The 23,607-nt window shown below is 51.7% G+C and overlaps 1 protein-coding gene and 2 long non-coding RNA genes across 7 annotated transcripts in view; 1 reads left to right on the top strand and 2 right to left on the bottom strand.

Moving 5' to 3' along the window:
• Positions 1-23,607, top strand: part of ACTN4 (actinin alpha 4) — a 70,081-nt gene that overhangs the window by 19,243 nt on the left and 27,231 nt on the right. The window lies entirely within an intron of this gene.
• On the bottom strand, positions 5,522-6,805 carry LOC131499637 (uncharacterized). Its single transcript, XR_009255992.1, has 2 exons — positions 6,182-6,805; positions 5,522-5,786 (listed from the first exon to the last, which is right to left on the bottom strand). It is a non-coding gene; the product is annotated as an uncharacterized LOC131499637 (long non-coding RNA).
• Positions 14,617-19,089, bottom strand: LOC131499636 (uncharacterized). The gene is made up of 4 exons (XR_009255991.1): positions 18,548-19,089; positions 16,794-16,866; positions 15,700-15,776; positions 14,617-15,359 (listed from the first exon to the last, which is right to left on the bottom strand). It is a non-coding gene; the product is annotated as an uncharacterized LOC131499636 (long non-coding RNA).

The following is a 23,607-nucleotide window of genomic DNA, read 5'->3' as shown; positions in this document are numbered from 1 at the left end:
GTCTGTCTGGGAAAAGCCAGGAAACTCTCCATAAAGGCATGGCTCTCAACTTTAACTTTTTTGGGCTCTGTTGCCTCCGCACTGGCTTGAGTATTTCCTGGCTCAATTGTTTTCTCAAGCTGGCCTTGAGTCCTTAGATGTTATTTGTGTGCCTAGAAATAGCTGGAGGAAAAATGGTTGTAATGCTTCACATTTCACGTTGCTCACAGACTCTCCGCGGATGGAAACTCTCTCTGCAAGGGAAAGCGCTTCCCACCCAGAAAACCCGCTGGGTGCTGGAGCCTTCACTATATACCCCGGTGAGGAGGATGAGAAAGCTTCTAGCTGTCCACAGACTGTCAGGCCAAGGTTCCTTAGGATAGGACTCAAAGCAGTAGAAGTTCTCCTGCGTGGGCTTCGCTGCCACTCACATGGACCATACGGGGCAGGGGGGAGGGGGTGGGGGACAAGGTTGTGTATTTTTTGATCTATGTCCTTTTGGTGGATTTGGAATGAACAGAGGAGGAAGGGAGTGAATTATGGAGAAGGGAGAGGTAGAGAAACACATCAATAAGGAGCAGAGGGTGAAGCCTTCTCACTAGTTTTAATTTATTTTACTTTTTATTTTTTCTTCTCACCAGTTTTAAGTAATTGATCCCAGCATGATTGATGGAGGAGATGGGGTGGTCCATCCACTAATTGTGTGTGTGTGTGTGTGTGTGTGTGTGTGTGTGTGTGTTTTAAGAGCTCTGCATTTTTTTTCTTAATGTTTATTTTTGAGAGAGAGAGAGAGAGAGAGAGAAGAGCGCACATGGGGGAGGGGCAGAGAGAGAGGGGGACATAGAGAATCTGAAGCAGACCTGCACTGTCAGTTCAGAGCCCAACACAGGGCTTGAACTCATGAACTGTTGAGATCATGACCTGAGCCACCCACGTGCCCCCACCCATTCATTATTTACTGAGCATTTATCCGGTATGTGTCTGTCATAAACAGGTTACTGGGTAAAATCAAATATGCCTTTCTGTCCTCATGGAGCTTGTAGCCCAGTGGGGAAGATTGGCCCTTAAATAGCAACAACAGCAAAAATCCCAAATATTTAGGGTCTTCCAAGATGTGATCACTTTTATGAAGAAAAAGAGCAGAGCCCTTTAAGAGGGTACAGTGGGGCAATTTGCTGTAGTTTGAGTAAGAGCCATTAGGGGATGGTGACTGGTTAATGAGACCTGGAGGGTGAGCAGCGGCCAGTTGGGGAGAAGAATGTCACAGGCAGGAGGACCTGAGGAGCATGGGAAGAGAGGGAGAATGGGACCAGGGTGGCTGGGCCGAGTGGGGAGGGTAATGTGAGATGAGGTCGGAAAGGTGACGGTAGCCAGAACGTGCCTCCAGTCAGGATCTAGGGTTTTATTCTAAAATTTTTTTTTTTTTTTACATTTATTTATTTTTGAGAAACAGAGTGAGACAAAGCGTGAGTGGGGGAGGGGCAGAGAGAGAAGGAGACACAGAATCTGAAGCAGGCTCCAGGCTCTGAACAAGCGGTCAGCACAGAGCCTGATGCGGGGCTCGAACCCACGAACTGTGAGATCATGACCTGAGCCGAAGTCAGACGCTCAACTGACTGAGCCACCCAGGCGCCCCAAGGGTTTTGTTCTAAATGCAGTTGAGAAAGCGTTGATTCTATAAATACTGATTTCATGCCAGTCACTGTTTGGGGCTCTGAGTACATAGCTGTGAAGAAAACCAACAACACCAGCCCTTGCCTTCATGGGGCTCCCAGTCAAGTGGAACACCATGGAAGCCTGTCTGTCTGTCTGTCTTTTTCTTTCTTTCTTTCTTTCTTTCTTTCTTTCTTTCTTTCTTTCTTTCTTTCTTTCTTTCTTTCTTTCTTTCCGTTTATATATTTATTTTTGGGAGAGAGCACACAAGTGCAAGCAGGGGAGGGGCAGAGAGAGAGGGAGGGAGGGAATTCCAAGCAGGCTCTGCGCTGGCAGCTTAGAGCCTTGGTGGGGCTTAATCTCACGAACCCGTGAGATCCTGAGCTGAATTCAAGAGTCGGACACCTAATTGACTGAGCCTCCCAGACGCCCCGATTGTGTTTTTCAGTTGAAGTGTGGCTGATGCACAATGTTTCATTAGTTTCAGGCATATGGCAGTAGTGATTGACAACTCTGTATGTTTTGCTGTGCTCACCACAGGCATAGCTGCCACCGGCCACCATAGAACACTATCACAGGACCACTTACTATGTTCCCTATGCTGTACTTTTTATCCCCATGACTCACTCATTCCATAACTGGAAGCCTGTACCTCCCACTCCCCTTCAGCCATTTTGCTCATCCTCCTTTCTCCTCCCCTCTGGCAACCATCGGTTTGTCCTCTGTGTTTGTGGGTCTGTTTCTGCAATTTATTCATTTGTTGTTGTTGTTGTTTTTTAGATTCCACATAATAAGTGCGTATTTGTCTTGCTCAGTCTGACTTGACTTAGCATAAGTCATCCACGTTAGGTCCATCCACGTTATTGCAGATGACAAGATCCCATTTCTTTTTTATGACTGAGTAATATTCCTGTGTGTGTGTGTGTGTGTGTGTGTGTGTGTGTGTGAGAGAGAGAGAGAGAGAGAGAGAGAGAGAGAGAATACACCATATCTTTATTCATCCATCTATCGATGAATACTTGCTTTGCTTCCATATGTTGGCAGTTGTAGATAACGCCACAGTAAACATAGGGTTTCAGCCTTGTGTTTTTATTTCCACCTTACAAATGAGGCAAAAGATTCAGAGAGGTTATGTGACTTGCCCAAGGGCACTCAGTAAACAGGAGAACCAAGAATCATACCGTACTCTTGTTTGTCTTTCTGGGTATTTCTCCCATGCTGGGGCTGAGTGGTTGGTTTGCGTCTCTCTGACTTCATGTCCCTGGTAGTAGGACTTAGAGCAGAGCTCATGGCAGTCCTCCACGGACGTCAGGCATGTATTGGCACCAGAGCACCTACGGTCTGGGTCCTGGAGAATGGGGTATGGCAAGAGGACAGAGTTGGTGATGCCCCTGCTTCAGTAGCTGAGAGTCATGCCAGTCCACGGGCATTTCACCTTCACTTCTGTGTCTTAGATTGGATACAAGCATTTGACTGAGCAGCACATCCAGGGGAGCCTGTCTAAACAGTGGTGTGGTGCTGGAGAGTTGACTCTCTGGCCAGACTAGGTGATGGCAGTAGGAGTTGTTCTCTGTGTTGCTGGTGGGAGGTGCCCAGCTACATTCCTTTGCAGACAAGCACAAACTAGATATTTTTGAGATTGAAGGCCTAAAACCAGCCAAAGAATTAATTCTGGTCTGAAAAGCATATGGTGAGAGTACAGCTAACCTGGCTTGGTTGTTGCTTCCTCGACTTTGTCGCTTATTTAATAAGCCTAGAAATATGTCTCAAGAGGAAGGATTTTTGTGAACATCTTAAGCCATGTTCCTTATGGCTGACAGTAGAGGCCCCCGGCTAGCTAGGGCTCAGCTCCCATTTTGCTGTCGTGTGCACTGTGGCTCGTGAGGTGCTGGGCAGAGGTTTCAGCTGCCACCATGGGGTTTTCTGATGAAAGGTCAGCTAGGTGGACCCAACTCTTCATCACCCAGCTAGGAGGCCTTGTAGCAGAGCAAGAGCAGGGCCTGGACACAGGGGCTCCTGCGGTGCACTGCGGGGCCAAGCGGAGGCCGAAGTTGGACCTGCCGTGTTCTCAGGCTCTCTCTGGCCTCGGAGGCTGTAGGCACGAACATAGGCCGTGAAGCCAGAGAGGCTCTAATGCTGATCCTGGCCCTGTACTTACTGCCCGAGGCACCTTGGGCAAGGAAGCCTCGATTTCCTCACCTACAAAATGGGGCCAGTGATGTATCTTCCTAAGGCTTGTCAGGATCCAGCGAGGTGATGGTGTGGGGCTCGCCTGGCATGTTGTAGAGATCAGTACATGATGGCTGTTTTAATTACTAGTCTGTCTACTAGGGTGGAGGTTGGGATGGAGTCTTTCTGAGGTTTCATCCTGTGGGATGTAGAGTCCCAATAAGAGTAGGGTGGGGTCAGGGACTATTTTTCAACTAGGAAACTGCAGCCAAAGATCTAAAGGAAGAGTGCTGTCTTAGGTGTAAATTTGAAGCCAGCTGCTCTTTGAAGATTGGCCTTGAGTTCTAGCAAGTTCAGCTGCTAGGTATGTCTGCATTAAGCATTGAAGGGGTCCTGGAAGTGAGTTTCCTAGAAAGAGGCAGCAATCTATTACTCATCCTGATTATGTCAGACGCAGGGCGGTGGATGGAGCCCCTGTGGCTTAGGGGCAGACTCCGTATTGCTGGCTGAGAAAGCCAAGCCGGGGGAGAACGTGCGCCTTGTACGGCAGTGGCCTGCGAGTGGGCTGCAGACCTCGCTGAGAGAGACCGGTGGGCCCCTCAGGGCCTCTGAGGGGGAAGCTAGTGAGGTATTCTGTGTCCCTGCTGAGCACCGCATGTGTCCTTCCCTCTGGGAAGCCCCCCCCCCTCACCCCCCCTCCGGCAGGACGTCTGTGGCCGGATGTGGAAGGTAAACAGGCAGCCAGCCCTTGTGCTCTACACTGCAGACAGGCCCAGAAAGGCCCCAAAGGCGCAAGCTGCAGCTTTTCATCTCAGGAAGCCCTGAGGTCCTCCTGGCTCTCCTGAAGCAGCCTCACTGTCCCTTTGCCAGGGCAGAACCAGGTGCTCCAGCGTCTGGGTGCCAGCGTGGCCAGGTGCTGATGATGCAGTTTGAGTAACAACCCCGGGCCCTCCTGTCCACTCTCTACTTGGGAGCCAGATAACATCCTGCTTGAAATCTCGATCGGTATCCCTTGCCCTTGGGACCAAATCTGGAAGTCCCCTCGACCCTGTAGGACCTCCTCTCCCCTTCCCGTCCGACCACTATGCTCCAGGCACACCAGCTGCCTCTACTCCATGCTCTTTCCCACTTTCCTGCCTTCCCTCTCCACATCCCCAATAATCCCAGCTCTTGCTCATTCTTTTTTTTTTCATTCCTTTTTTTTAATGTTTATTTTGAGAGAAAGAGAGCACACACGTTCAGGGGAGGGGCAGAGAGAGAGAGAAAGAGAGAGAGAGAGAGAGAGAGAAAATCCCCAGCAGGCTCACCACTGTCAGTGTAGAGCCAGACACAGGGCCTGAACTCAGGAACCAAACCATGAGATCATGACCTGAGTAGATATCAAGTCGGGACGCTTAACCAACCGAGCACCCAGGCGCCCCTTTTTTTCATTCTTTAGATCTAAGTTTATACTCCTCTTTGTTGGGAAGTCGTACCTGACCCCTCCAGCCTAAGGTTCGGTCCCTCTCTTAGGGGCATGTCTGTTACCTCTACTTATCCTTCTAGGTTGAACCAACCTTTGCTCTCTCTGCTCACTGTGAGACTGTGAGGGCCTTGAGAACAGAGGCTGGATCTGTTTTGTCCACTGCTGTATCATGGGACAGGGTCTGCCAGATACAGGTGCTCAGTAAATAAATATCTATTGAATGAACAGACAAATAGCCAGCCCATCAGCCACCTCTCCACCCATCACTTGTTTTAATGTCTCTTGTGGGACAGTGCCTCTGCTTGGTGTTAGGGGTAGAGATTGATTGCCCACAAGCCATCCTCTGAGAAGGAGGATACTGTCACTCCCCAAGACCAGGCCATCTCTGCAGGCCAGTTGAATCCCATCTAAAAGCTGGCCCTGTTGTAAGCTGTGTGCTCTGGAAGGTCCTAAGAAGTCCTCCCCTGGGTCACTTCCAGCCACAGTAGCCAGCTGTCCTCACGGAATTGAGCATCAATGCCTGTAGTGATGAAGCACAAATAGGATGCTTTTTGAGTGGGGAAAGGGGGGAAATCATCGTTAGAACAGAATCCTATTCTGTGCAAATATTTAACAAGCTAGATGTCCACACATTGTGTGCCAGGCACGGGTCTAGGCAGCAGGGACACAACGGTGATCGTGACAAGAAGAAGGCCCCTGCTCTCAAAATGGTACGGGTGGCTAAATGCAGGGAGACCTTTTTTTCTTTTTTAAACTTTTTCTTTTTAGACAGAAATTGCTACCTGTAAGTCAAATTAACTTATATAGTAAGAGACAGTGAAGTGTTTTGTTTCTAGGGATAGCTAAAAACATCAAAACATAGCCCTGTGGTTTAGCAGACTAGCGACCTTCCTGAAACCCAGCTCACTATTGTACCGTGTTCTGAGGTAGCCCACTTGTGTCCATGTCCTGAGCTGAGCCTGGAGACAGACGTGCAATACCAGGAAAGGAAGCGCGGTCTGGGCTATGTTTGGTGGTCATCGTTATTTCTGGAGCATTGGCAGAGAATTCCGTACTGCGGAAAATCTAGAGAAAGATAGGCTACACGATGTGGTTGAGCAGAATTCGATAGCTGCCCGTGACTCTCCAGGCCATGGGACCCAGAACGACAGGCCACCCTGTGTCTGCTGTCAGGCTTGGCCTTGAGCTTTGTCTGCCTCGTCCCTCCACACCTCGTCACTGTTGGTGAGAGCCATCCTGGGGAATCGGCCACTCTGTGTTCCCGAGTCTGTGCCCCTGGGACCTTCTCTCTGTTCCGGACACAAAACCTGAGACTGTTTTTCCTTTTAAATGCAACTTTGTTCTGCAGGAGAGGAGAAAGGCAAGAAAGAGATTGCTTGTTCATTTGACGACAGTGAGGTGTGGTCTGATACCCCTTTGAAAAGGGCCTCTTTGCCCCAGCGGCCTTTACTGGGTAATGAGAGGAGGGGGGCCCAGGGAACTCAGTGGGAAACTGAAGCCGGAGGGGAGGGCGAGTTCAGCTTCTACCTTGGAGCAGTGGAGTCTGCGTCTTTGTAGGAAAACAGAATGGTGCCGGATGGCCCACAAGGGAGGTTCTGTCCTGGGAAAAAGAAATGTCCTTGGATGTTGGCCTTGGGGCATCTAAAAAATCTGTAAGCCTTTGCTCCTCCCTTCCCGTATACTTCTCAGCCCGCACAGCTCCTGGAGTCTGCTCTCCGCCATCTCTAGAGACTGGGTGGCTTCCACCCCCGAGGGGTGTGTGCGGCACTGCCTGGTCAGGACGGGTTTGTCTCTTCCCGTGTGCCAGGCATTGTGCTAGGCGCTGGGGATTCAGGTGGTGGCGCCTGCCCTCCTTTCTCAATCTCTGTGCAGTGCGTGATCTTGTCAAAACCCTCACACGCACCCACATGAACACGTGTAGAAGTAGGCAGAATCGTAGGTACCCATCGCCCAGCACAGCAGCAGTTGTCAACATTTTGCCAAGCTTGTTTTCATCATCTCCCAGCACATTCCCCACTTCAGATTATTTTAAAGGCCACTCCAGACATCACTCATAAATGCTCCAGTGTGTTGGTCTGATATGGGTATATGTGTTTTATATAACCACGCCCTGTTACACTTGATGCTTCTGACCATGTCTTAAGGCAAGACCCAGAAACTCCTCCCCTTTGCCTTTCTTGACATCACCTTCTTTCTACTTTTCCGACTCTTCCTTCCCTCCCCTATCTCTGGCTCCTTTCCCTTTCCCTGCTTCTTAAATGTGGGCATTTCACAGTGTCCTTTTTCCCCCGGAGGATTTTATCCACCCTCCTCCCTGGCGTCTGGTCTCACCTCTCAGTGCATGACTCCCGTGTCTCTAGTCCCGACACACCTAGTCTCCCATGCAATTATTTGCTCACACATCACTGTCCCCTGTTAGACTCTGACGTCCTTTGTGGGAGAACCTGGTCTGTCTTCTCCCTGAACGCCCCGCACCAGCACCGCGCCCAACCACGGGAGAAGCTCAGGAGATGTTTGAATGGGTGACCGAGTGAGTGAATGCCTGTGGCATATCCCAAACCAAACTTGTTCTCCAGAGCCTGCCTCGGGTCTTTCGTACCTGGCTTTGACATTGCCCGGTCCGTAGGTCATCCAGGTCAGAAGCCTGGGAATCATCTTTTGACTTCTCACGCTGTAGCAGCAGCCAGGTTTTACTGATTTCTTTCTCTGAATCCTAAGCTTCCTCCTTTCCTTTGCCACCGCTGTGTCCTGACTCAAGACCACACACTTAAAAGTGCAGATTGTAGTCAGGCTTGGCATGACTTGCCGTGCCACCATTCGCTGTCTTGAGCTGTGTGACTTCGGGGAAGTGCCCTAACTGCTCTGTGAGGATAGTGCCTGCCTCCACGGGCTGTGGTCGGACCTCAGTGAGTTAACACTGGTGTGCCCTTTGCTCCACGCCTGTTACCCAGGAAGTGCTCCGACATCCGCTCCCAGCATCATCCCTGTGGTACCGTCCTTGCCCAGGCCTCCTGCCGCGGCCTCCCAGCTGGCCTCACTCCAGGCCCCTGGTTCATCTTGTTAGTGCCGTGAACATTATCTTTCTGAGACTCACATCTAATCGGGTCACTGAGAAGCCTGCCCCCACTGGCCAGAGAGCAACTTCTGAGTTCTTCAGCCTCTGTCTACCTTCTGACCCCAACTGACACCATCCCCTGCCACTTCTGAGGGGTCCCCAAACATCTGCATGTTTGTGTTTTTCGCTCTCGATGTTCCCACTACGTGGACCAACCTTCTTCCCAGGTCATCACCCTATCAGAATAGTGCTCCTCTTTCACAGCCCAGATCAGGTGTCACCTGCCCTCCGCTGTCCTCGGACCATACCGCCCGCCCTGCAGCGACTGGCTTTCCAGTGGCCCTCTCCAGCAGGACTGTGCACACCTCCAGGGTGGACCTGTCAGGTTCTGCAGGTCTCCCCAGACCCTTGGCTGTGATTCTCTTTACCTGAATCTCTGCTCCCCCAGGAAGTGGGAAAGCTACCTGAAGGCCAGTGTCACCTTAGTAGATGTTTAGTTAAATAAACAGTATTTTTCATGGTCTCCGCCTGTAGCTCTTTCTTTTTTGTTTTCTTGTCCCGGAGGAGAGGGTGCTATGGAAGTTAGAACTCATGGCAAGGGTTTGCTCCCACCGGAGAGAATGGCCGCCTACTTTGGCAACCCTGCTGTGAATTCAGGCTGCCTTTCTGTGGTTCTCCCCATCAGGTTCCATCTGTGGGCACCAGGCCAGACCCTGGGCGAACTTTGGGATACAGGCCTTCTTATCTTCCCTTTGTTTGTCGCTCCACCTTCCAGAAGGGAGCAGGCCTCCACCGTCAGGAATGGCAGCACATGTGGTGTGTGCCTTCCTCCAGCCGCCTGCCACCCACGGAGCAGAGAGGATCAAAGGCTTTAGCAGGGGAGGGGTGGGAAGGGCTTTCACACCAGCGCCAGCGGTGCCAGAACTCCTCTTTCCCCTTCCGGAGCCCCACGGACAGAGCCGGGTCTTCCACTTGATCCGGTGGGATGTAGGGACTACCGTGGAAGGGCCGCAACCATTTGGAATAGATTTTGCACGGAGGATTTAAGATTTAAGGCAATGACATTTTTCAGCAGCACAACTGTTTTTCAAGTTGAATCTCACATGTCTCTGCCATATTATAAAATAGATAAAAGGAGCTGCTGAGGTTAAATTTGAGGAGGGGGCACCTGCCCTCACCCCCGGCACCCCTGAAGGCAGAGCTCTTTGGGGGATGCTGTTTGAAAATCGCCTCTTGGTATGACTTTCAATTCTCCACTCTTGTTGGCCATGGAGTGTCCCTTTGTGAAGCCCATTGTGGTTCGCCCTCAGGCCTCTGTGTTTCTAAAGAAGGTAGCCAAGGGTGGTGTGCGGGTGATGGTCACCTCGTAGCCCTGGCTTCCTGGTCGTGTAGAGAGCAAGGTTTTGACAGAGGGCAGCACATGATAGTGGTTCTGCCTTCGGGGTCCTCTCCATCTTCACTGCTGCAACCCTGCCATCCACACGGCCACCAGGGGGGTCTTCCTGCACCATAAATCGGGTCATGCTGCTCCCCCTGTGAGATCCTCCAGAGACTTCCTGTTGGTCTTAGAATGAGACCAGACCTCCCCACCCCACCCCCGCCCCCGCCCCCATGGCCTGTAAGACACTCTGTGAACCAGCCCCTTCTGCTTGTCCTCCCTCTGTTCCAGCTATGCTCCTACTCAGTCAGTTGGCTCTTCTTGTTTGTTTGGGCTCATTAGTCACCTCCACAGAGAGGTCTTCCTTGATTGGCTGAACTTGATTTTCGCCTCAGCTGCCCCCTCCTCCAGTTGCTCTTGCCACATTGCCCTGTTTAATTGCACCACCACAGTCCAATATCTTCTTTTCTGTTTCTTACCTCCTCCACTAGAGCAGAAACTTCGTGAGGGCCGGGAAGTTTGTCCGTTTTAATCTCAGTGCTCAGAATAGTAGGTGGCATGTGTAGACACCCGATACATTTTTTTTTTTGAGAGAGAGAACATGCAAGAGAGAGTGGGGGGGGAAGGGCAGAGAGAGGGGGACAGGGATCTGACATGGGCTCGAACTCATGAACCTTGAGATCACGACCTGAGCTGAAGTCAGACACTTAACCAACTGAGCCTCCCAGGTGCCCCAACACCGAATACATTTTAAGATTAGAATAAATGCTTGAGAGTTTGGGAAGGGCTCAGAGAAGTGTCTCCTCCTTCTGTGGGGCCGGGGGCTGCCTGGGAAGGGTGTTTGATGCCAGCATTTTGGACCCAAGCTGGGATGACTCTAGAATCCTGGGAGGCCCAGCTACCTTCTTTGGTTCTCACACAGTGTCAAGGCACCGAGACCTGACCATCTTGTTCCCTGCTGGGCGGAAAGCCTGTGCCTGGCAGCGCAGCTCCCGTCTCTCCTTTTTGGACTCCTCTGGGAGAAAGCAGGTGGTTGGGGCTCTCTGAACCCATAGAGGACTGGCTGTTCTGCTCCAGCCTGAAATTGATTTCCTCCAGGCCCTGCCTTGAACCAGGCCCTGTGAACAGAGGGAGGGGTCTAACCCAGGCCTCTCCTGCCACGTGTGAGGAGAGTGATAGAGCCACTTGGCCTGGGAGCCACCAACCTCCCCCCACTTCTCTAAAAGGCACACAATGGCAGTTGGGCTGCACCTTTGTTTTATGAGTCACCAGTGATAGCCTGTCATAAATTGTTATTTCCTATACTTGCAGAGCTTTATCGGGCCTCTCCTTTGCAATCCGGGATTTGATGCAGGGTCAGTTAACACATTGTGTCGAAATCTGTCATCGTGCCCATATAAGGCAAACTCCTCGGGTTACTTTTTACCTTGGCAGAATCACAGGAATGTCAAGGTAACCAGGCCACCTCAGCATAGCTCTGATTCTCGTTGGGTCACCTGACTAGCCCTCCCTCTCCCATGACTCACCCTGCGGCCCAGCGCTGGGCCTCTGGTACTGGCGGAGGATGGCATTGGCCAAGGGCCTCCGGGACTGCATTTGGTTTTGTGTCTTCGTTAGAGTGGATCGGATGAGAGAAAATATGTGAGGTATCTCACGTGGGGCCCGACACGGCAACGACCAGAAACAGAAAGCAGGCTCAGCCGGACTTGAGGTTGGTTAGGAGACGTGTGGATCCTGACCCTGACGCCTCCCAGCTGTGTGACTGTGGCAGATTGCTTCAGCTTTTAGCCTTATCTGTAAAATGTCGAGCACTGAGAACAAATTCTGGTAAGCAGTAAGTGTTCAATAAATGTGAGTCACTTGTACAGTTAGATTAGGGTGGGCCTTATACCCGACCCAGTCATAAAAACACCTCTTGCTGTCTTCGTCGATGGTTCGGCTCCTGAGCAGCGCTGATGGGGCAGGTGGAGCTGGTAGGCCGAGTCCTCCCTGGAAAGCCGGACCCACATCTTCACAGTGGTGCTCCATTACCTCCCCTCTTCCCAACGCACACGTGCACACAAAGGCACTCCTGTTGTGATGGGGCCGGGAGTCAGATCTGCCCCTGAGAGTGGCAGGGACCTCCCTGTCCTCTGACATCACACTGCTCCTGGAGACAGTCGCCCCTTAACTGCGGTTTGGCGGGGCCTCAGTGCCAGCCCCGGGAAGGCCTGTAGGTGGGGCGAGCCAGAGTGAGAGTCTAGCCCTGTCACTGTGCCAGGGTAAACGGTTTCACCATTTTTAATGGAGCAATTATGAGTCAGAGGTTTCAGTCTCTCTTTACTGGTTCCTCCCAGTCCTGTAATTACCCTTTGGCTATAGAACCTTCTTTTCGTTTTTCTTTTTTTTTTTTTTTTTTAAATCCTCCTGAGACATTGGTTGATATTGTCTGTCTTGTATATTCAGGGGGACTAAGATGGAGTGAATATGGTAAAGGAAAAAAGAGGCCCCCCAAATCGAGAATGATTTCTTAACCCACAGAAATTGTGCCCCCCATCCCCCACCGTCACAGGGCCAGGAAGTAGAGCTAGAGCCTGCTCACATGAGGCTAAGGTCTAGAGTGGATAACTCTGAACACCACCAATTACCTCTTGGCAAACTCCAAAATCTAAGCCAGGAATTTCTGGTCTGAGGCACCTCCCAGACTGACGATGGATTCATTCACTCTCTCAGCCAGTACTCACTGAGCCCGTGTTCAGTGCCAGCCCCGAAGAGGAGTTGCACTGAGCCTCAGGAGAGGGTGGGCAGGCTGACGAGTACCCAGCACCTCCATGGGCCGCCTGCCAGGGCTGGTCCACTCAGAGATGAGAGGAATTGATCACGCAGGTAAATGCCCTATATTCTCGCGGCCTGCTTCTCAAAGGGATCATCTTACTCCCGGGCCTGAGAGTGGGAAGCCAGTGGGTCAGAGCGCCCATGAAACAATGCATGTCCGTGAGCGCCGCCCCAAGCTCCGGTTTCCCCCACCGTGTCAAGAGCACAGATTTTCAGACCAATCCAGTTCTGCCCTAGCCATGTCACTCACTCCAGACACCCCTCCCTGCCTTCACTGGAGGAGGTTTCGGACCTGATCGGTGGACCATTAAGTCAGAATGTTCCAAGAACATTCCAAGAAAAAGGAAGAAGGATCACCAGGGAGTTTCGTGGTCAAAAGCAAAACCTGCACCACTGTTAGAAATCACTTGTAGGCCCAGCATGATTGCCCTTCCGCTACCAAGGCCCAGTTTGTGGATCATGTAAGTTCCAGCAGGAAGCAGGCTGTCTTGCTAGAAGGTGAACAGAGGGAGAAATGGTGGTGTTTGCCCATATGCCCCTGCCTGCACACTCTTCTCACTTCTCAGTTCTGTTGGGGAGTCACTGGGGTGGGCCTCGGCTCAGGACAGAAGCACTTGCCTGAATGACACTTGCGTCCCCTCAGTGCCCCCTCTGACCTTTTCTCCCCACATGCCAAATGCCTGTTATCTAGATAAGCAAGTTCATAGGTGGATTTGTCCATGATAAAACGTTGATTCTAAAGACTGGTTTTCTTAGGCACCTGTTCGGATTCCAAGACACACAGTCTCGGGGCCAGAATTGGCTCACTTGGCTATCTTTTTGAAGGATCAAAGTTTAAACCAGACGATCTTTAATCTCCCTTCCTACCCCGAAACCTGAGCTCAACTGTAAGCCATTGAAAGTAAATGGGGTTTTTGTAGCTCAGACTCCCTGTTCTCCAGGTGAAGAGCCCCTGTGCCTGATCGTTTCACAGCAAAATGCCCCATTGGGCCAGAGGAGGTGGAGGGCATGTCCCCAGTCTGCTGCTGCCCTAATTTAAAAACTGTCTTTTGGGAGGTGGAAGTTTTCTTTCTCTTTTAAAGGTAGCTATTTCAGGTAGGCCTCACCCATCTCTTCTTCCTGTTAAAAAGCTTTCTTTTGAGAGCTGAGTGCCGCCTTCCACCTCCACCCCGTGGCCCCCACCTGCCTTTAGTTCAGACCCTTATCTCCCTGTGTACTCTCTGTGGGGAGGGCAGGCTCTTCCCCTGTGGGGAGGACCCAGTTCTTTGCAGTGTAATCTGAGTAGCTTTGGGTTGGTTGGTTGGTTGGTTGGTTGGTTGGTGGGATAGCTCCTGAAAAGGTCTGTTTGAGAATAGGGCACCTCCCTACCCTGGGCTGCCTACCCCCTGCTTCTCTGAGATTTCTTTTAGCTCCAAGGTCCAGTTCAGTCTAACAAATCCAAGGGCTGCGTAGTTCTAACTGGGCCTCGTATTCCTTCCTCACTTAGAGAATGCGAGAGTTTAATAAATTAGAGTGGTGGTTCTCAACCCTGGCAACGTTTTAGGCTCACTTGGTAAGCTTCCTGAACTCTGTTGCTCAAGACCCACCTCCAGGTCCTTCATTAGGCCTGGGGTGAAGTTTTGGCATTATTATGAAACTCTGAGGTCCATATATTTATTGTCAATTGATTTCCAGCAAGAGTAAAAGACATATTCAATGGGGAAAGAGTAGTCTTTTCAGTAAATAGTGCCAAGGCAACTGGATATCCACACGCAAATAATGGAGTTGGACCTCACACCATATACAAAATAACTCCAACTGGATCAAATATCTAAATATAAGAACTAAAACCATAAAACTTAGAAGAAAACGTAAGCATAAATCTTTGTGACCGTGGGGGCACTTGGGTGGCTCAGTCGGTTAAGTGTCCAACTCTTGATTTTGGCTCAGGTCATGATCTTACAGTTGTGAGATTGAGTCCTGCATCAGGCTCCGTGCTGAGTATAGAGCCCGCTTAAGATTCTCTCCCTCTGTCCTTCCCCTGCTTGCACATACATGCGTGTGCTCTATCAAAAATAATAATAATAATAATAATAATAATATAATAATTTTAAAAAATCTGTGTGATCTTGGATTAGGCAATGTTTATTAGATAGGACACCAAAAACACAAGCAACCAAAGAAAAATAGTTATATTAGACTTAGTGAAAATTAAAAACTTTTGCTTCAAAGGACACTCAGAAAGTAAAAGTAAAAAGATAATCTTCAGGATGGGAGAGAATATTTACAAATCATATATCTGATAAGAGTCTAGTGTCCAGAATATATAAAGAATGCCTGCAACATATCAATGAAAAGACAACCAGTTAAAAAATGGACTAGAAGACACATTTTCCAAAGAGGTTAATCAGATGCTCAACATCATTAATTATTAGGGAAATGCAAATGAGACACCACCTCACACCCACTGGGAAGACTATAATCAAAAAGTCAGATAATAACAAGTGTTGGCAAGGATGTGGAGAAATTGGAATGCTCATATGTTGCTGATGGGAATGTAAAATGATGAAGCCTCTTTGGAAAACAGCGTGGTAGTTCCTCAAACGATTGAACATAGAGTTGCCATATGATCCAGCAGTTAGACACCTAGGTATATACCCAGGGGAATTGGAAACACGTTGGCGCAAAAGCTTACACATGAATGTTCGTAGCAGCATTATTCATAATAGCATAAGTAGGAATGACCCAAGTGTCCATCAACTTGAGAATGAATGGATAAACAAAATACGAGACATCCATAAAATAGAGTGTTACTCAGACAAGAAGTGATGAAACACTCACTGATACAGGCTACAACGTGGGTTAACCTGGAAAGCACAATGAAAGAAGCCAGACACAAAGGTTACATACTGTATAATTCCATTTATATGAAATGTTCATAAAAGGCAAATGCATAGAGACAGAAAGTAGATTAGCAGTTGCCAGGAGCTAGCGGGGAAGGGGAAATAGGGAGTGTTCGCAGTTTTGGGGTGATAAAAATGGTCTGGGATTAGATAGTGGTGATAATTGTACAGCCTCATGAATAAATTAAAGCTCACTGATTTTTATACTTTAAAAGGGTGGGTTTTATGGTATGTGAATTACAACTCAGTTTTAAAAAATTGGCTCTCCGAACTGTGCACTTGATTAAAAAGAATACACGCATACCTATGATACAGCAACTCTGCTTCCATATTGCGTTAGTTATCTACCGCTGGGTAGCAAATTGCCTCAAAGCCTGGTGGCTGAAAACAATATTCATTGTCTTAAAAACTGAGAGAGAGAGAGAAAATAACAAAAACCAGAAGAGTTCACAGGTAATTCTAAGGTACAGCCAGGGTCCAGGACCTCTGGACTTCAAGGATCTCGGGAAGTGTGAAAAACCAGGTCTGATCATTATATTCCTTTGGTTTGGTAGTCGCGTGGCCAGGCTAAGGGAAGGGAGGTTTGGGGGAAGACCACTTTGTGTCAGCCGCCAGAGTGTAGCCAGCAATACTGGGGGGGTGTGGCTTCGCCCCTTTGGAACAGGAACTACACAGTAACGAATGGAACATCTACTGATCACTTACTCTCCGCAGGCTGTGCGTATTGCCCTATTGAATGCTCACACCGTGTCTATTACCTTCATTTTACAAAGGAGGGAACTGAAGCTGAGGGAGATGACCTCTGTTTTCTAAGGCCTCGCACAGTAAGTGGTGTGGCAAGGCGAGGATTTGAACCCATGTTTGAGATTCGAGAGCCCTTGCTCTGGAGCACTGTGCCACTCTGTCCTCTCCTCAGCCTGCCTCGTAGCCTGCCCACTGCTACCCACCGCCTAGGTCCCACCCTTGAGCCAGGGTCTCTGCAAGTCCAGTGGCCTTGATGCCTGAGTGAATGAGGCTCCTGAGGGCTCGCTCCTGTCCTTCTGTTGGAGTGGCAAGCCGCGAGCAGCATCTTCCGTGGCTTGCGTGTGGAATATCTGTAGCCCCAGGATTTATTTTTGTGAACTTTTGAAAGCAAGCAGTTTTAGCCCTAAATCTTGGGACTCTCACCAGTACAGAATGGGATTAGAAACCATGAAGTCATAAATGACTAGACGTGAGAGGCCCCAAACACATTCCATTCATTGTAGGATTTACTAAGGACCAACTGTGCAAGGCAGTGGGGTCCTGCGGCAAACAGGACTCGGCTCTCATAGAGATTCTGGTAGGCTTGGGAGGAAGACTGGTTCTGGACAAAGGACATAATTTCTGAGAGTAATAAGTACAATGAACATGACCTACCGGAGTAAAGTGATTGCATGGTGCAGATGTCAAGGGCAAGGAAGACCTGGGGTGATGTCATCTGGGGGAAGTCCTGAGTGATGAGAAATAACCGGCCCTGTAAAGACCTACAGGAAAGTTTTCGACGAGCGCTTATCGCGAGGTAGGAACTACACGCAAGTCAGTCTGTTGGAGCGACAGCGTGCTCGCTTTCTGGTGCTTTACAGGGTGACTGGCCGAGGCAGGAACGTTGGCTGCCGGGGAGGGGGTGTGGGGGAAAGCTGGTTTCTGGATGGACACGCAGGACCTTTGGAATGCTCACTACTCCACTCTGCGGTATTTATACCTCTCCTCCGACTGGGAAGTCAGAGCTTTTTTGTGTTTGCTGAGAAAAGTCCGAATAAGGCAGCGTCGGGCCAGGACATAAGCAACATTCCATATTTCCCTGTAATTGCTTTCGAATTAGGTGATGTCGTCATGGGGCAGGCACACACAGCATGCCTGCTCTGCCCCTGGCTGGCTATGGATTGAGTCCAGGGCGGGCAGCTCACTGTGTCCCCCGTGCTGCGAAACCACCAGCCTCAGTTTCCCGTGCTGGCGGGGCTGCATCCATCTACGTTGTGGCCACGTTACCATGACCAGTCCGATATCTGTTCTCAGCCTGCTCCCTGGTTTCTGTCCCCTTCAGATCTGGTAAAGGCAGTGGGTCTTCAAAAATAGTACTCACACATACGATCTCAGAACCGTCCAGAGGCTCACAGAGCCCCTCGCTCCCTGGACGGTCCGTGTGGATGTTGCCAGGGTGATCGCCTTTTTGCCTGAGCCACTGGCAACCCAGATTCCCTTCGGCTGAGCTGTCGGGCCCTGAAAGGGCCTTTATGGTGGGAGCAGTTTCTGCTTTCAGGAACTGAAAAGATGCCCCGCTGGGGCTAGCCCTTGTCTGAAGCCTGGCAGTGGCCAGGCAGATGGGCGATAAGAAGGCTGGATGCCTGTCCTAGGAATAAATAGCCGTCCCTCCCTTGTGTCCAAGCCCCAGACACCCTTCCTGAGGACCCGTGGAAGCAGGAACCATGGGCAGCATCAGAGGCCACAGCAGGCAAGGTGGGAGTTCAGGAAGTGGGACGGCGCCCTCCCCCTCAAGGCAGCTGATGCCCCAGCGGAGCGGCAAACCCGACACGGTATTGCAGAGACGGGGTCTGAAAACTCCCGGCACCGTAGGGAGCCCTGTCTTGCCTCCGTGTACCCTGGGGGAGTTTGCCGTGACCAATTGCAGTCAGTCCTGGGCCTTGTGGGTCAGGCTGTCGGCCCGGGCTGTCCCGCGAAGGGGGTGGGCAGCGTACACGGTGGAAGGCGGGGGATGCGGTGTGAGGCAGCAAAGAGTTTTTCCTAAAATCGTGTGAAGCGTGGAGTCAATGGAATCCACATGTGAGCATCTGCCGCGTGAGTAGAAATAGTGCAGCCTTCGACCCTGGTCCAGGAGCCCTCTTTGCCGGGGCCGATCCTTGAAGCCAGCATGCTCGCCCCCCGCCAAGGGACTGGGCTGAGCCTGCTTCCAGACCCAGACTGACTTTGCAAGAGACTCCCTTTATTCTGGGTTCAGTGGAATCCCAGCTCCCAACAGACATGTCCCTCCACACCACCCCCTTCAGTACTATGACCGTGTTTTGTAACAGGGACCGTGTTTTGTAATAGGAAGTCGTTGAGAAGAAGAGGGAAGGAAAGTTTTTTCAGCTGGGCGGCCTCATCCCACCAGGACCCTTTCCTCTCGCACTCACCATCACTGTCCCCACTGGAATGCCACTTGGTTGCTCTGTCTTAAGATGTTTGCTTCGGATTCAGTACTGCCCCAGAGTAGACAGGGTTTACCTCTTTGGGTTGGAGGAAGGAGTCATTGATGAATGGCTCATTAAAGCCCCCTGCTGCCACATTCCCGGCTGCTTAGGTCACCTCCAGAACAATATCCATCATTCATTCACCCAGCCGCCCCACATCCTGGCCACTGGGAGGGGTCCTTGTGACACAGGAAGGACTTTATGACCAGTGATGGCCTCCTCTCCCTCCCCCCACATACAGAGTGACAAAGCAGAAACCGCCCAGGGGCCCCTCTGAAGCTTGCCGTCCCCGGTGCACCACCGCACTGGGAGTGGTGACTGGGTCCCAAAGGAGCCAACAAGCTCCTCTTTCTCTTCTGTCGGCCCTCCCTCTCCCCCACTCACACCCTGTGCTATTTTAGCAACCAGAGAAGAATCTTGAACAGGCTGCCAGTGTGCAGAGGCAAGTTCTAAAGCCTCTTCTCTGTGGTTTTTTTTTTCACGTGTGTTCTCAAAGACAGACAAGTCCACATCCTTCCTTCCTCCCCAGATAGGCCGAGGGCTGGGCGCAGGCTCCCTTCTCACAATGGCAAGGACAGGCTGGGAGCAACAGGGCCACCACTGGCTTTGTTTTTGCTGCCTCACAGTGGGTCCAGGCCACCCTTGAAGAAGTAGGGGAGCTTTTGGAGGCATAGCTCTGCCTGCCCGCCTCACTCTGTGAGCTCCCCTCCAGCTTGGGGGCTGAGGTGGGGCTGGGGCCATCCTAACTCTGCTCTGCTGGCTCTGCTTTGCCAAGCGTACTTAGTGTCCCACTCAGGCCTTGTGGATGAGCAGCCGCCCCTTGTTTGAAACTGTTGACGAGCTCTGTGACCTTGGGCAAGTCACTTACCCCTCCTCGCCTCAGTTTCCTCATCTGTAAAATGGAGATGATAATTTACACGACCATGAGGTTGGAGGTTTTAAAGAGTCCCTATGTAGAAATGGTAGGAAGCAGTAATTAGCGATGGTTGCATAATTACCTTTAGCATGCCCCCCCCCCCCGAATGTAAATTCTGCATCTGTTTCGCTTCTTCCCGTGCCCAGTGTCTAGTAGGGGTTCCAAGTTGGAAATCAACCAAGTAAATTCATTGAGCACCTGAGGACAGGGCCACTGTTCCGAGTCCGTGCTTACCATGAAAATGGCGTTAACAATAAAGCCTAGCTGAGCTCGATGCTCTTTGTCTTTTCCTCCTCCCACAGGGTGCCAGTAGCTCTGGACAACCCCCCCCCCCCGCCCCAATAAAATAGAAACGCTGAGCTTGTCTTTCTCAGTCACGACAGTTAGTATCTCCAGCATGGCTCCTCTGTCTTCCTCCCACTGCCGAGTTTCTCTTGGAGGCTTTTTACTCTCTTTTTTCCTGGTCCTCACGCATTGACCCTTGCCCCCTTCAGCTCTGTCCTCAGCCAGCAGCAGCCAATGTGACCTTTGGAAGGCCCCGTGAGGTAGGCCCCACCAGCCTCATGGCACAGCGGCTCTACCTTGTTCCCTCTTTTTCTCTCTCCAGCCTCCTGGAGGGCCTTTGCACATGCTGTTCTTGTTATCTGCACAGTCTCCCTTATTTTTTGTCTTCACTCATTCTCAGTCCTATCAGAGTGGGAGAATTACCTCGGAAACTACCCCGTGTCTGCCCCTACCTAGATCAGGAGCTTGCATGCTGAATGCTCTTTAGCTCCCTTTCTGGGGGCAGCGGGGAAGAGGGCAAATGCATGACACTTTGGAGTGGGGCCTCCGGGGCTCAGAGGACCTGGCTTTAGGTCCGGCTCCGTAACTGCAGGTGCGTGACTCCCTGTGGTCAAGTCACAACACCTGTCCGACCCTCGGTTTCCTCATCTGTAAAATGAGCCCGTAGTGGCTCCTACCCCACAAGGTAGGTATGCAGCTGGGAGAAATTAATACGTGACAAAGTGCCTAGAACAGTGCCCGGCACGTAGTGAGCTCTATAGAGGTGGCCTCTCCGGTCATTACTATTACTTTTCCTGCGGCTGTTATTTCTGTAGCTGAGCGGTCGCTTGATTACTGACATCCTCTCCCTGTTCAGACTGGGTGCTCCACGAGACTGCAGGCTGTGTCCACTTTTGCTCACTCCTGTGTCCTCGACACAGGACCTGGCCTGGGGTCGACCCCCAGCAAATGCTTGTCAAGGGAATGGACGTATTCCAACCCCACGGGGGCCTGGGGCGTGCGGAGCAGTGGGACCTGTCGGCAGTTGGGCTCTGTAGCTCAACGCTCTGAGAATTTTGCACAGCGGTGGGTGGTGTGGTGGGCACACGAGGCCTCTATCTATTGAAACCACCCCTCCACACTGTCTACCCCACACATCTTAGCCTAAACCGGTAGGGAGAGAAAGTGTCGAGTAGAGAGTCATTCTTGTGGCCAACTAGGAACAACCGAATGTTTAACGTCCCGTTCAGATCCCAGCTCCTGCTGCCCAGTCACTGCGTAAAGAAGTGGTGGTCTGGGGTTGATTCGTTCCCTGAAGATGGCCTTGTGAGGGCCTGTTCTCCTCGTCTGTGAGCCTCGAGTGTCAGCACGTGCCCGTCATCTTCCAGAAGGAGAAAACAGCCACGCGGGGCATAGGGGTGGGAGGCCTGTCGGTGGGGTTTCCATTCTGTCTGTGGCCGGCTCAGGAGAGAGTTCTTCCTTCTCGCTGCCCAGGCCGGGCAAGCGGATACGCTTCCTAAGCACCTGCTCAGTGTTCTGCTGAGGACGCTGCCTGCTTCCAGCTAGGGACACAGAAGTACAGGGCATAGTGACTGTTGACTTGAAAATAGGTCTTTTTTTGGACATCCGTGTAATCCTGAGCACTAACAGAATCTGTGCCAGGCACAGTCTGAAGTGATTAACTTGCATTATGTTGTTCGATCTTCATTTAAGAGAAGTTAACTGTCCCCGCTTCATCATCGGACAACGTGAGGCTCATTGCTTATCCAGGGCTACCCTTCGGGCAGGTTGCCTCACTGGCAGAGGCCAGAATTGAACCCAGGTCCGTGTGAGCCCCAAGCCCCAGAGCTCTTACGTGCTCCCCAGAGAAGATGAGCAAAGGATGGGGTACACGTTTGTGAGGACAGATAGCCTGAACCCCACGAGGCGAGTTTTGTTCCCAGCCTCCACAGGACGAAGGTTTCCTGCAATTTCATTTCCTCTCCAAACCATGGAGGTGGGGTAAGGGCCTTTGCAGAGAGGGGAGCAGCCACTGTGCATGCAGACAATTCATCTGGCATTAACTTTATGCCAGGTACCGTGTCGGGTGCTTTAAAGCCTCTCCCCCACTTAATCCTTGCAGCAGCTATGGGAGGTAGATTCTGGTGAGTCCATCCGACAGAAAGAAACTGAGGTGTAAGTAGGTCCGGGAGTTGGCATTGAGACCCAGACCTGTGCCCTTTGAGAGCACGTGGGCATAACCCAGGCAGGCTGAGGTGATGAGGGCTGCCATTTAGACACGTTTCTGGCCCTGCGTGCAGACCAGGGGCCTACATCTTGGCCCCAGCAGCACTGGAGCACTGGGGAGCTTCCCCTCTGGGAATCGCCCTCTTCCGTCCTCAGCCTTGGGATACGATCGGTCGCTTTGCCGCTCGCAGGCATCTTTCAGGTACACGCAAGGGCAGAGGCCAGCTTTCCTGGCCACTTCCTGCCCCAGCCCGGCCTGCTGCCGCCCACTGGTTTGTAGGACGGCTGAGTCGCGTCTCGCTGCCCAGCACCGCAGCTGGCTGTGCCTCAGACATTACAAGGGCATGTGAGAGGTGGGACGGAAGTCCTGCCCCCTTGGAGCTTGCACACGTGCAGGCAACCTCTAGTAACACACGGAATGACTAGAGAACGCTTTTGAGAGCTGCCGGGGGCTGCGTGGCGGCCAGGGCAGACAGGGGAAGGAGAGGATACTCTGGAAGCAGTGGCAGGATTTCAGGAAAGGAGGAGATCTGGGGAGGCACAGCGACGACCGGGGCCGTCATGTGCTCTGCGGGCTCCGCCATCGCGAATCCTCACGCTGACCGTGACTTGGGTGGTGTCCTCACCACCACGTTACAGACCGGGAGGCAGATGTTAAGGAAGGTCGGATGATGTTTCCATATGAGTAGTGTAACCAGCGGTCTGGCTCTGGTTTGTCTGAATTCAGAGCTGTATAGAGGGGGTTGGGGAACGAGGCAGAGAAGGCACATTCCTGCTTCCTCAGTGTGAGCACCTGCTTGGTGGCCAGAGTTCAGGCATGTGCGGAGGCAGAGGACAACACCCAACTGTAAGAGCCCGAGAGAAAGGTGCTATGATACCTGTGCAGAGGGGGGAGCATCCGAGTCAGAATCGGGCCGGGGTGAGCCAGTCGGTGTGGACGTCTCAGAGGAGCTGCGCTTCAGGCTGATCTTGAGGGATCAGCAGGTGCCGGTTTAGGAGAGGCGGAGGCAGGGTACAGGCACCCTTACTGAGGGGACAGCTCCACACAGGATGGGGTCTGTGTCCCCCGTGCAGAGGAACTCTTCACATCCACCGTTTGGGTTTGGAAGGGAACCTCATGCCCATCCTCGCTGCACGCGTGTTGATCAGGTGGCTCCTTTGTCTGGGAGGGGCCTAGTGTTGCGTCTGAATGAGCAGGAGTGGTGACAGTTGTCAAAACACATGGTGCTCCGCCAGAGGCTCCTTGGAAGCCCCTCGCCCCCCACGTGGCCTCTGCCTGCGCCTGAGCACGGAGCGTGTGCTCGTACGCTCCTGGCCCTCCGCCCACATCCGTGCTGGCCACTGCAGATGGAGGCGGCAGGGCGGGGTGCGGGTTATGGGGGTTCTGTGAGAAACAGAAGCGTGGCATTTTTCCCAGACCCTGCTGTGGGAGGCTAATTGGGCCGGTTTCCCCAGAAGGTGTCTAGACGCGTCCACCTTTAACTGATGTGACGCGCTTCCTGGGGGCTGATGTCCGGTGACATGCCCGGCCAGCGGGGCCTGAGTGGCTGGTGCCCTGTGCTGGGTGTTCTGGAGTTGGGATTTGGGATTTGGGTTG

Source organism: Neofelis nebulosa, chromosome 17 (assembly GCF_028018385.1).
Source record: "Neofelis nebulosa isolate mNeoNeb1 chromosome 17, mNeoNeb1.pri, whole genome shotgun sequence".
In the NCBI taxonomy this organism is placed as follows: domain Eukaryota; kingdom Metazoa; phylum Chordata; class Mammalia; order Carnivora; family Felidae; genus Neofelis; species Neofelis nebulosa.
The sequence above is the reverse complement of the archived record's forward strand: the minus strand, read 5'-3'. Positions and strand labels throughout refer to the sequence as shown.